Below are 10,774 nucleotides of genomic sequence, written 5' to 3' on the forward strand. Positions count from 1 at the left end.
GCTTCTACTCAGCCTTCATCCTAAGCTGCCTAGGCCTAGCCTTTCACCGAACCCATCTAATTTCTGCCCTACTATGTCTGGAAAGCATAATACTATCTATGTACATCGCCTTAACCATATGACCTATCCAAATGCAAGCACCATCATTCATCATCCTGCCTATCATCATACTAACCTTTTCCGCCTGCGAAGCAGGTACCGGTCTGGCCCTACTAGTAGCCTCCACTCGAACCCACGGCTCCGACCACTTACACAACTTTAACCTACTACAATGCTAAAAATCATCATCCCAACCGCTATACTTCTCCCACTAACCGTCCTAACCACACACAAACACCTGTGAACTAACATTACCACTCATAGCCTACTAATCGCCGCCATCAGCCTCCAATGACTAGCTCCAACATATTACCCAAACAAAGGACTAACCCCCTGAACTGCTGTAGACCAAATCTCCTCCCCCCTGCTAGTCCTATCGTGCTGATTACTTCCACTAATAATCATAGCAAGCCAAAACCACCTAGAACAAGAACCCATCATCCGCAAACGAATCTTTGCCACTACAATTATTCTAGCCCAACTCTTCATCCTAACAGCCTTCTCCGCCTCAGAATTAATATTATTTTACATCACATTCGAAGCAACCTTAGTCCCCACCCTAATCCTCATCACACGATGAGGTAACCAACCAGAACGCCTGAACGCCGGTGTTTATCTCCTATTCTACACACTTGCCAGCTCCCTCCCTCTACTAATCGCCATACTACATCTACAAAACCTAATTGGCACACTATACCTCCAAATGATTAAACTATCCCATCCTACACTTAACAATTCGTGATCTGGCCTAGCAGCAAGCATAGCCCTACTACTAGCCTTCATGGTCAAGTCCCCTCTATACGGCCTTCACCTCTGACTGCCTAAAGCCCACGTAGAAGCCCCAGTCGCCGGCTCCATACTACTAGCAGCCCTACTACTAAAGCTTGGAGGATATGGAATTATACGAGTCACCATACTAGTAAACCCACCATCAAACAACCTCCACTACCCTTTCATTACGCTCGCATTATGAGGAGCAGTAATAACTAGCGCCACCTGTCTATGACAAACTGACCTAAAAGCACTAATCGCCTACTCATCAGTCAGCCACATAGGCCTAGTCGTAGCCGCAACCATAATCCAAACCCAATGAGCATTCTCAGGAGCAATAATACTGATAGTCTCACACGGCCTAACCTCCTCAATGCTGTTCTGCTTAGCCAACACCAACTACGAACGAACCCATAGCCGGATCCTCCTACTCACACGAGGACTGCAACCCCTCCTACCACTAATAACCATCTGATGACTATTAGCCAACCTTACAAACATAACCCTCCCACCAACAACAAACTTGATGGCAGAACTAACAATTGTAATTTCACTATTCAACTGATCCTCCTTCACAATTATCCTAACAGGAGTCGCAATACTACTCACCGCGTCATACACACTACATATATTCATAACAACCCAGCGAGGAGCACTACCATCTCACATCACATCAATGCAAAACTCCTCCACACGAGAGCACCTCCTCATAACCCTGCACGCAATTCCCATACTCTTACTGATCCTAAAACCCGAACTCATCTCAGGTATGCCTATATGCAGGTATAGTTTCAACCAAAACATTAGACTGTGATTCTAAAAATAGAAGTTAGACCCTTCTTGCCTGCCGAGGGGAGGTTTAACCAACGGGAACTGCTAACTCTCGCATCTGAGTATAAAACCTCAGCCCCCTTACTTTCAAAGGATAGCAGTAATCCAATGGTCTTAGGAACCATCCACCTTGGTGCAAATCCAAGTGAAAGTAATGGACCTCCCACTAGTCCTAAACACATTTACACTCCTAACCCTGGCCACCTTATCCACCCCAATCCTCTTCCCACTATTGTCAGACAACCTTAAAAATACCCCAGCTACCATCACAAGCACAGTAAAAGCTTCCTTCCTAATCAGCACCATCCCTATAATAATTCATATCCACTCAGGTACAGAAAGCCTGACCTCTCTCTGAGAGTGAAAATTTATCATAAACTTCAAAATCCCAATCAGCCTAAAAATAGATTTCTACTCCCTCACTTTCTTCCCAATCGCCCTATTCGTATCATGATCTATCCTACAATTTGCAACATGATACATAGCCTCAGACCCGTACATTACAAAATTCTTTACGTATCTCCTACTCTTCCTAATAGCCATACTCATCCTAATCATCGCCAACAACCTATTCGTCCTGTTCATCGGCTGAGAAGGGGTAGGAATTATATCCTTCCTTCTAATCAGCTGATGACACGGTCGAGCAGAAGCCAACACCGCCGCCCTACAAGCTATCCTTTATAACCGAATCGGAGACATCGGACTTATCTTAGCCATGGCATGACTGGCCTCTACCATAAATACATGAGAAATTAACCAATTATCCTCATCCTCTCCAACCCCAACACTACCCCTACTAGGCTTCATTCTAGCTGCAGCTGGCAAATCCGCACAATTCGGCCTACACCCATGACTACCCGCTGCCATAGAAGGGCCCACCCCTGTATCAGCCCTCCTCCACTCCAGCACAATAGTAGTAGCCGGAATTTTCCTACTAATCCGAACCCACCCTCTATTCCACAACAACCAAACCGCCCTCACACTATGCCTATGCCTCGGAGCCGTATCGACCCTATTCGCAGCCACATGCGCCCTCACCCAAAACGACATTAAAAAAATTATCGCCTTCTCAACCTCAAGTCAACTAGGCCTAATAATAGTTACCATCGGCCTAAACCTCCCAGAACTAGCTTTCCTCCACATCTCAACCCATGCCTTCTTCAAAGCTATACTCTTCCTCTGTTCAGGTTTCATCATCCACAACCTAAATGGTGAACAAGACATCCGAAAAATAGGAGGATTACAAAAAATATTACCAACAACCACCTCCTGCCTCACCATCGGAAACCTAGCCTTCATAGGAATGCCATTCCTAGCAGGATTTTACTCAAAAGACCAAATTATCGAAAACCTAAACATATCCTACCTAAATGCCTGAGCCCTTATCCTAACCCTCCTAGCCACATCCTTTACCGCAGTATACACAATTCGTATAACCATATTAGTCCAGGCAGGTCTCGTTCGACTCTCCCCTCTTACCCCAATAAACGAAAACAACCCAGCAATTATCTCCCCCATCACCCGCCTAGCATTAGGAAGTATTACAGCAGGCTTCCTAATTACCTCATTCATCACCCCAACAGAAACACCCCCAACAACCATACCACTATACATCAAAATCACAGCATTAGTGGTAACAGCCCTAGGAATTGCCCTAGCTCTGGAGATCTCAAAAATAACCCAAGCCCACATTATACCAAAACAAACAGCCCTACATAACTTCTCCACATCCCTAGGATCCCCTACAACCCCTTAATTCACCGCCTCAGCATAACCTCCTCCCTAAAATGAAGCCAAAACATCCCTTTACATCTAATTGACCTATCCTGATTCAAAGCACTAGGACCTGAAGGGCTGGCCAGCCTCCAAATAGCAACATCCAAAACCACCACAACCCTACACTCCGGACAAATCAAAGCCTATCTAGGATCAGTTATCCTATCCATCACCATTATCCTCATCTCCACTTACAGACATAACCTAATGGCCCCAAATCTTCGAAAAAACCACGAACTACTCAAAATCATCAACAACGCCCTAATTGACCTCCCCACACCCTCAAACATTTCAACATGGTGAAACTTCGGGTCTCTACTAGGCCTCTGCTTAATTACTCAAATCGTCACAGGCCTCCTACTAGCCATGCACTACACGGCAGACACTTCCCTAGCTTTCGCTTCAGTCGCCCACATATGCCGAGACGTACAATTTGGCTGACTCAACCATAACCTCCACGCAAACGGAGCCTCACTTTTCTTCATCTGCATCTACCTCCACATCGGCCGAGGAATCTACTACGGCTCATACCTCAACAAAGAAACCTGAAACGTCGGAGTCATCCTCCTACTCACCCTCATAGCAACCGCCTTCGTAGGATACGTCCTACCATGAGGCCAAATATCATTCTGAGGAGCTACAGTCATCACTAACCTCTTTTCAGCAATTCCCTACATTGGCCAAACACTGGTAGAGTGGGTTTGGGGGGGATTCTCAGTAGACAACCCAACCCTCACCCGATTCTTTGCCCTTCACTTCCTCCTACCTTTCGTCATCGCAGGCCTCACCCTAGTCCACCTAACATTCCTACATGAAACAGGCTCAAACAACCCTCTAGGCATCCCATCAGACTGCGACAAAATCCCATTCCACCCTTACTACACCACAAAGGACATCCTAGGATTCGCACTAATACTAACCCTCCTAGTCTCCCTAGCTCTATTCTCCCCCAACACACTGGGAGACCCAGAAAACTTCACACCTGCTAACCCACTAGCCACGCCCCCTCACATTCAACCCGAATGATACTTCCTATTTGCATATGCTATCCTACGCTCCATCCCAAACAAACTAGGGGGAGTCTTAGCCCTAGCCGCCTCAATTCTAGTCCTATTCCTCCTGCCTCTACTTCACACATCCAAACTACGATCAATAACCTTCCGCCCCAACTCACAAATCCTATTTTGAACATTAGTCGCCAACGTTCTAGTCCTAACCTGAGTCGGCAGCCAACCGGTAGAACATCCATTCATTATCATCGGCCAACTAGCCTCAATTTCCTACTTCACCATCATTCTAGTTTTATTCCCTCTCGCAGCCGCACTAGAAAACAAGATGTTAAAACTGTAATCCACTCTAATAGTTTATAAAAACATTGGTCTTGTAAACCAAAGATTGAAGACTACACCTCTTCTTAGAGACCACCATCAAATCAGAAAGGAAGGGTTCAAACCTCCATCACCAACTCCCAAAGCTGGCGCTTTCAACTAAACTACTTTCTGACCCCCCCCTAAACAGCCCGAATCGCCCCCCGAGACAATCCCCGCACAAGTTCCAGAACCACAAACAAAGTCAACAATAACCCCCACCCCCCAATCATAAGCAACCCAGCCCCCTCCGAATAAAGGACAGACACCCCACTAAGATCCAACTGAACTGACAACAATCCCACACCACTCACCGTACCCCCATTCGCTAACTACCCAAACACACCACTTACAACAAGCCCCACCATAACAACCAGACCCATCCCAAACCCATAACCAACAACCCCCCAACTCACCCAAGCCTCAGGATATGGGTCCGCCGCCAACGACACTGAATAAACAAATACCACCAATATGCCACCCAAATAAACCATCACCAACACCAAAGACATAAAGGACACGCCCAAACTCACCAACCAACCACATCCAGCAACAGCAGCCACAACCAACCCTATCACCCCATAATAGGGAGACGGGTTGGAGGAAACTGCTAGTCCCCCCAAAACGAAACGCAGTCCTAAAAATAAAACGAACTCTATCATATGCTCCTACTCGGCCTTTATCCGAGAACCGCAGCCTGAAAAGCTGCTGTTATAAACTATTAACTACAGAAACGCCTAGATCCAGGGCCCCCCCCCTTCCCCCCCGGCATGTTTTTCTCATGCTTCTTAGGGTATGTACAAAATGCATCACACTCTTTGCCCCATCAGGCATATACTGAAATGTAGGACACCCCACATCATACGCTATGGCACTCCACGAAAAGCCCAAACATTATCTCCAAAACTGATGATTTTCGGACAGGTTACCCTCCAGGCACATTCTTGTTTCAGGTACCATACAGCCCAAGTGATCCTACCTCCCTCCCGGTCACAAGCGTTACCCATATCACTAGCAATTTCTTTGCTGTGCATGCTTTCCTCTCTCGTAAACGAGGAATGTCCCTAGACACCTTTGTATTCTCCTAGTCTAGTGAATTCGCCCACCTCCTAGGTAATATTCCAGTCCAACAGCCTTCAAGCACTCCCAAGCCAGAGGGCAAGGTTATTTATTGATCGCGCTTCTCACGAGGCCATAGCTACTCAACGCTAGGGGTATCATCGGTTCTTGGCCGGCGACACATACTTTCCCCCTAAACCCCGAACACTACTTGCTCTTTTGTGCGAGTGGTTGTAACTTCAGGACCATCACTTGCTTCAATCCGTCTCTCTTGCTCTTCACAGATACAAGTGGTCGGTTGAATACTCCTCCCTGATTTCTTTATCGCGGCATACCGACCTCCTACACTTGTTTTTTTTTGGCGTCTCTTCAATAAGCCCCTCAAGTGCAGTGCAGGTGTTATCTTCCTCTTGACATGTCCATCACATGACCGCCGAGCATATGAATCCCCTACCACCCAGAATGTCATGGTTTTCGGATAAGGTCGTCGCAAACTTGACACTGATGCACTTTGACCCCATTCATGGAGTGCGCGCTAAAACCCTCTCGGGGAGCAGATAGTTTAATGCTTCCCGGACATGCTTATTATTTTACCTATTTCTAGGAACTTACGTTCAAATGCTATTTTACGCATCTTTTTTTTTTATCTTGACATTTTTTTATCACTTTTGTTAAAAAAACAACCGCACTCTCCCTACATTGTCCAAACGTTTACAATTAATTTCTTTTCAATTTATCATCCTCTATAATTTCATTATATTGCAAATTAAAAACTTCATCATCATCATCAAAAAACCAATCCAAAAAATTATAAAAACTACACTTAAACCAACCACCATTTACTAAAAACGCCCGCGCCACAAAAAAAATTTACTCCCTTTATCCCTACCTCCACTACCCACAAAGATCAAACAAAAACATAACATAATCAAACAAACAAATAGCACAAAACCCACTGTCTCTGTAGCTTACAAAAAGCATGACCCTGAAGATGTCAAGACGGCTGCCACACAAGCACCCAAAGACAAAAGACTTAGTCCTAACCTTACCCTTAGTTTTTGCTAGGTTTATACATGCAAGTATCCGCATCCCAGTGTAGAAGCCCTGGACACCCCATTAGAGGCAGATAGGAGCGGGTATCAGGCTCACCTCACCGTAGCCCAAGACGCCTTGCAATTGCCACACCCCCACGGGCATTCAGCAGTAGTCAATATTAAGCAATGAGTGTAAACTTGACTTAGCCATAGCAAATTTAGGGTCGGTAAATCCTGTGCCAGCCACCGCGGTCATACAGGAGACCCAAATTAACTTTATAACGGCGTAAAGAGTGCTCACATGCTATCCAAGTAACTAAGACTAAAAAGCAACTAAGCTGTCACAAGCCCATGATGCTGATAAGGCCGCTTTCTCAAAGAAAATCTTAGAACAACGATTAATTGAACTCCACGAAAGCCAGGGCCCAAACTGGGATTAGATACCCCACTATGCCTGGCCCTAAATCTTGATGCTTAAACCTACCCAAGCATCCGCCCGAGAACTACGAGCACCAACGCTTAAAACTCTAAGGACTTGGCGGTGTTCCAAACCCACATAGAGGAACCTGTTCTGAAATCGATGATCCACGCTACACCTAACCATTTCTTGCCAAAACTGCCTACATACCGCCGTCGCCAGCCCACCTCCCCTGACAGCACAACAGTGGGTGCAATAGCCTAACCCGCTAACAAGACAGGTCAAGGTATAGCCTATGGAATGGTAGTAATGAGCTACATTTTCTAGTATAGAACATACGGCAAAGGGACATGAAAATGTCCCTGGAAGGCGGATTTAGCAGTAAAGTGGGACAATCGAGCCCTCTTTAAGCCGGCTCTGGAACATGTACATACCGCCCGTCGCCCTCCTCATAGGCGCCCTTTCCCTCATAAATTAAAAAGCTATCCAGCCAAAGAGGAGGTAAGTCGTAACAAGGTAAGTGTACCGGACGGTGTACTTAGATTAACAAGACGTAACTTAACCCAAAGCATTCAGCTTATTAAGGTTGCAGATTGCCTCGGAAAGAGGCGTGTCCTTGGAATGTGCAGCAAATCCTCTTTCTTTGCAAACCGCGGTTAGTGTGCAGTGCAGGTACGCTCTCCCCTTGCCAACTGGAGTGGGAAAGCTTTTCGCTAAGCTAGAGATGACTAGAGAAGCAGAAGCGCGGCTCCGGAGCTATCCGGAGGAAAGTGCCGCTTCCCGGCGTCTTTCGGCTTGAAGCGGCGCTCCGGAGCGCTGCGCTGCCGCTCTACTGAGCTGTGCGCGAATTAGCCGCTTCTTCGCCTCCGAGAAGCAGAGATCGCGGTTGCTTGGAAGAGGCGAAGAACGAAGCCGCAAAGAAGCGGGCTTGTGTGCCAAGCCTTCCGACTGCTGGAGGACGGTGGCTGCCGCTCTCCTGCCTGTTGAATTCACTCTCGGCAAGCGAATGGAAAGCGTTCCAGGACAACTTGCCTGGGTTTTGACTTGGTCCTGATGCGTCCCACCTTGGCAAGTCTTGCTCGTCGCCAGAGGCTCCCAGATGCACAGAAGACGGTGGCAGCTGCTGAAAAGAAGGGCAGCGGTGAGTTTGTCGACAAGCAAGAACATAGGCAGCTGCCTGTGCTTGGGAAGGAGCAGCTGCCTGCTTTTGGCAATTGCCTTCACAGCGCCCAGAAGCCCGGTGCTCTGCTGCTTTGTTTTTCGCAGTCAGTCAATTGCACACTAGTGAAGCTGAGCCAGGCTCTTCAGCTTTGCTGCTTTTGAGCATCTGTGCTCCACTTAGGCTCTGTGACATCTCTGGAGGTTGTTTGCCTCGGCCAGGCTGGCAAGTGCCCGCTAGTACCTAGAGCTGGGCAGGAGAGGGCAGAGAGCACTTCCATCTGACAGCAGGTTGCAGATTGCCTCGGAAAGAGCCGTGTCCTTGGAATGTGCAGCAAATCCTCTTTCTTTGCAAACCGCGGTTAGTGTGCAGTGCAGGTACGCTCTCCCCTTGCCAACTGGAGTGGGAAAGCTTTTCGCTAAGCTAGAGATGACTAGAGAAGCAGAAGCGCGGCTCCGGAGCTATCCGGAGGAAAGTGCCGCTTCCCGGCGTCTTTCGGCTTGAAGCGGCGCTCCGGAGCGCTCCGCTGCCGCTCTACTGAGCTGTGCGCGAATTAGCCGCTTCTTCGCCTCCGAGAAGCAGAGATCGCGGTTGCTTGGAAGAGGCGAAGAACGAAGCCGCAAAGAAGCGGGCTTGTGTGCCAAGCCTTCCGACTGCTGGAGGACGGTGGCTGCCGCTCTCCTGCCTCTTGAATTCACTCTCGGCAAGCGAATGGAAAGCGTTCCAGGACAACTTGCCTGGGTTTTGACTTGGTCCTGACGCGTCCCACCTTGGCAAGTCTTGCTCGTCGCCAGAGGCTCCCAGATGCACAGAAGACGGTGGCAGCTGCTGAAAAGAAGGGCAGCGGTGAGTTTGTCGACAAGCAAGAACATAGGCAGCTGCCTGTGCTTGGGAAGGAGCAGCTGCCTGGTTTTGGCAATTGCCTTCACAGCGCCCAGAAGCCCGGTGCTCTGCTGCTTTGTTTTTCGCAGTCAGTCAATTGCACACTAGTGAAGCTGAGCCAGGCTCTTCAGCTTTGCTGCTTTTGAGCATCTGTGCTCCACTTAGGCTCTGTGACATCTCTGGAGGTTGTTTGCCTCGGCCAGGCTGGAAAGTGCCCGCTAGTACCTAGAGCTGGGCAGGAGAGGGCAGAGAGCACTTCCATCTGACAGCAGGTTGCAGATTGCCTCGGAAAGAGCCGTGTCCTTGGAATGTGCAGCAAATCCTCTTTCTTTGCAAACCGCGGTTAGTGTGCAGTGCAGGTACGCTCTCCCCTTGCCAACTGGAGTGGGAAAGCTTTTCGCTAAGCTAGAGATGACTAGAGAAGCAGAAGCGCGGCTCCAGAGCTATCCGGAGGAAAGTGCCGCTTCCCGGCGTCTTTCGGCTTGAAGCGGCGCTCCGGAGCGCTGCGCTGCCGCTCTACTGAGCTGTGCGTGAATTAGCCGCTTCTTCGCCTCCGAGAAGCAGAGATCGCGGTTGCTTGGAAGAGGCGAAGAACGAAGCCGCAAAGAAGCGGGCTTGTGTGCCAAGCCTTCCGACTGCTGGAGGACGGTGGCTGCCGCTCTCCTGCCTGTTGAATTCACTCTCGGCAAGCGAATAGAAAGCGTTCCAGGACAACTTGCCTGGGTTTTGACTTGGTCCTGATGCGTCCCACTTTGGCAAGTCTTGCTCGTCGCCAGAGGCTCCGAGATGCACAGAAGACGGTGGCAGCTGCTGAAAAGAAGGGCAGCGGTGAGTTTGTCGACAAGCAAGAACATAGGCAGCTGCCTGTGCTTGGGAAGGAGCAGCTGCCTGGTTTTGGCAATTGCCTTCACAGCGCCCAGAAGCCCGGTGCTCTGCTGCTTTGTTTTTCGCAGTCAGTCAATTGCACACTAGTGAAGCTGAGCCAGGCTCTTCAGCTTTGCTGCTTTTGAGCATCTGTGCTCCACTTATGCTCTGTGACATCTCTGGAGGTTGTTTGCCTCGGCCAGGCTGGAAAGTGCCCGCTAGTACCTAGAGCTGGGCAGGAGAGGGCAGAGAGCACTTCCATCTGACAGCAGGTTGCAGATTGCCTCGGAAAGAGCCGTGTCCTTGGAATGTGCAGCAAATCCTCTTTCTTTGCAAACCGCGGTTAGTGTGCAGTGCAGGTACGCTCTCCCCTTGCCAACTGGAGTGGGAAAGCTTTTCGCTAAGCTAGAGATGACTAGAGAAGCAGAAGCGCGGCTCCGGAGCTATCCGGAGGAAAGTGCCGCTTCCCGGCGTCTTTCGGCTTGAAGCGGCGCTCCGGAGCGCTCCGCTGGCG

This window comes from Anomalospiza imberbis, unplaced genomic scaffold (genome assembly GCF_031753505.1).
Source record: "Anomalospiza imberbis isolate Cuckoo-Finch-1a 21T00152 unplaced genomic scaffold, ASM3175350v1 scaffold_132, whole genome shotgun sequence".
Classification (NCBI taxonomy): domain Eukaryota; kingdom Metazoa; phylum Chordata; class Aves; order Passeriformes; family Viduidae; genus Anomalospiza; species Anomalospiza imberbis.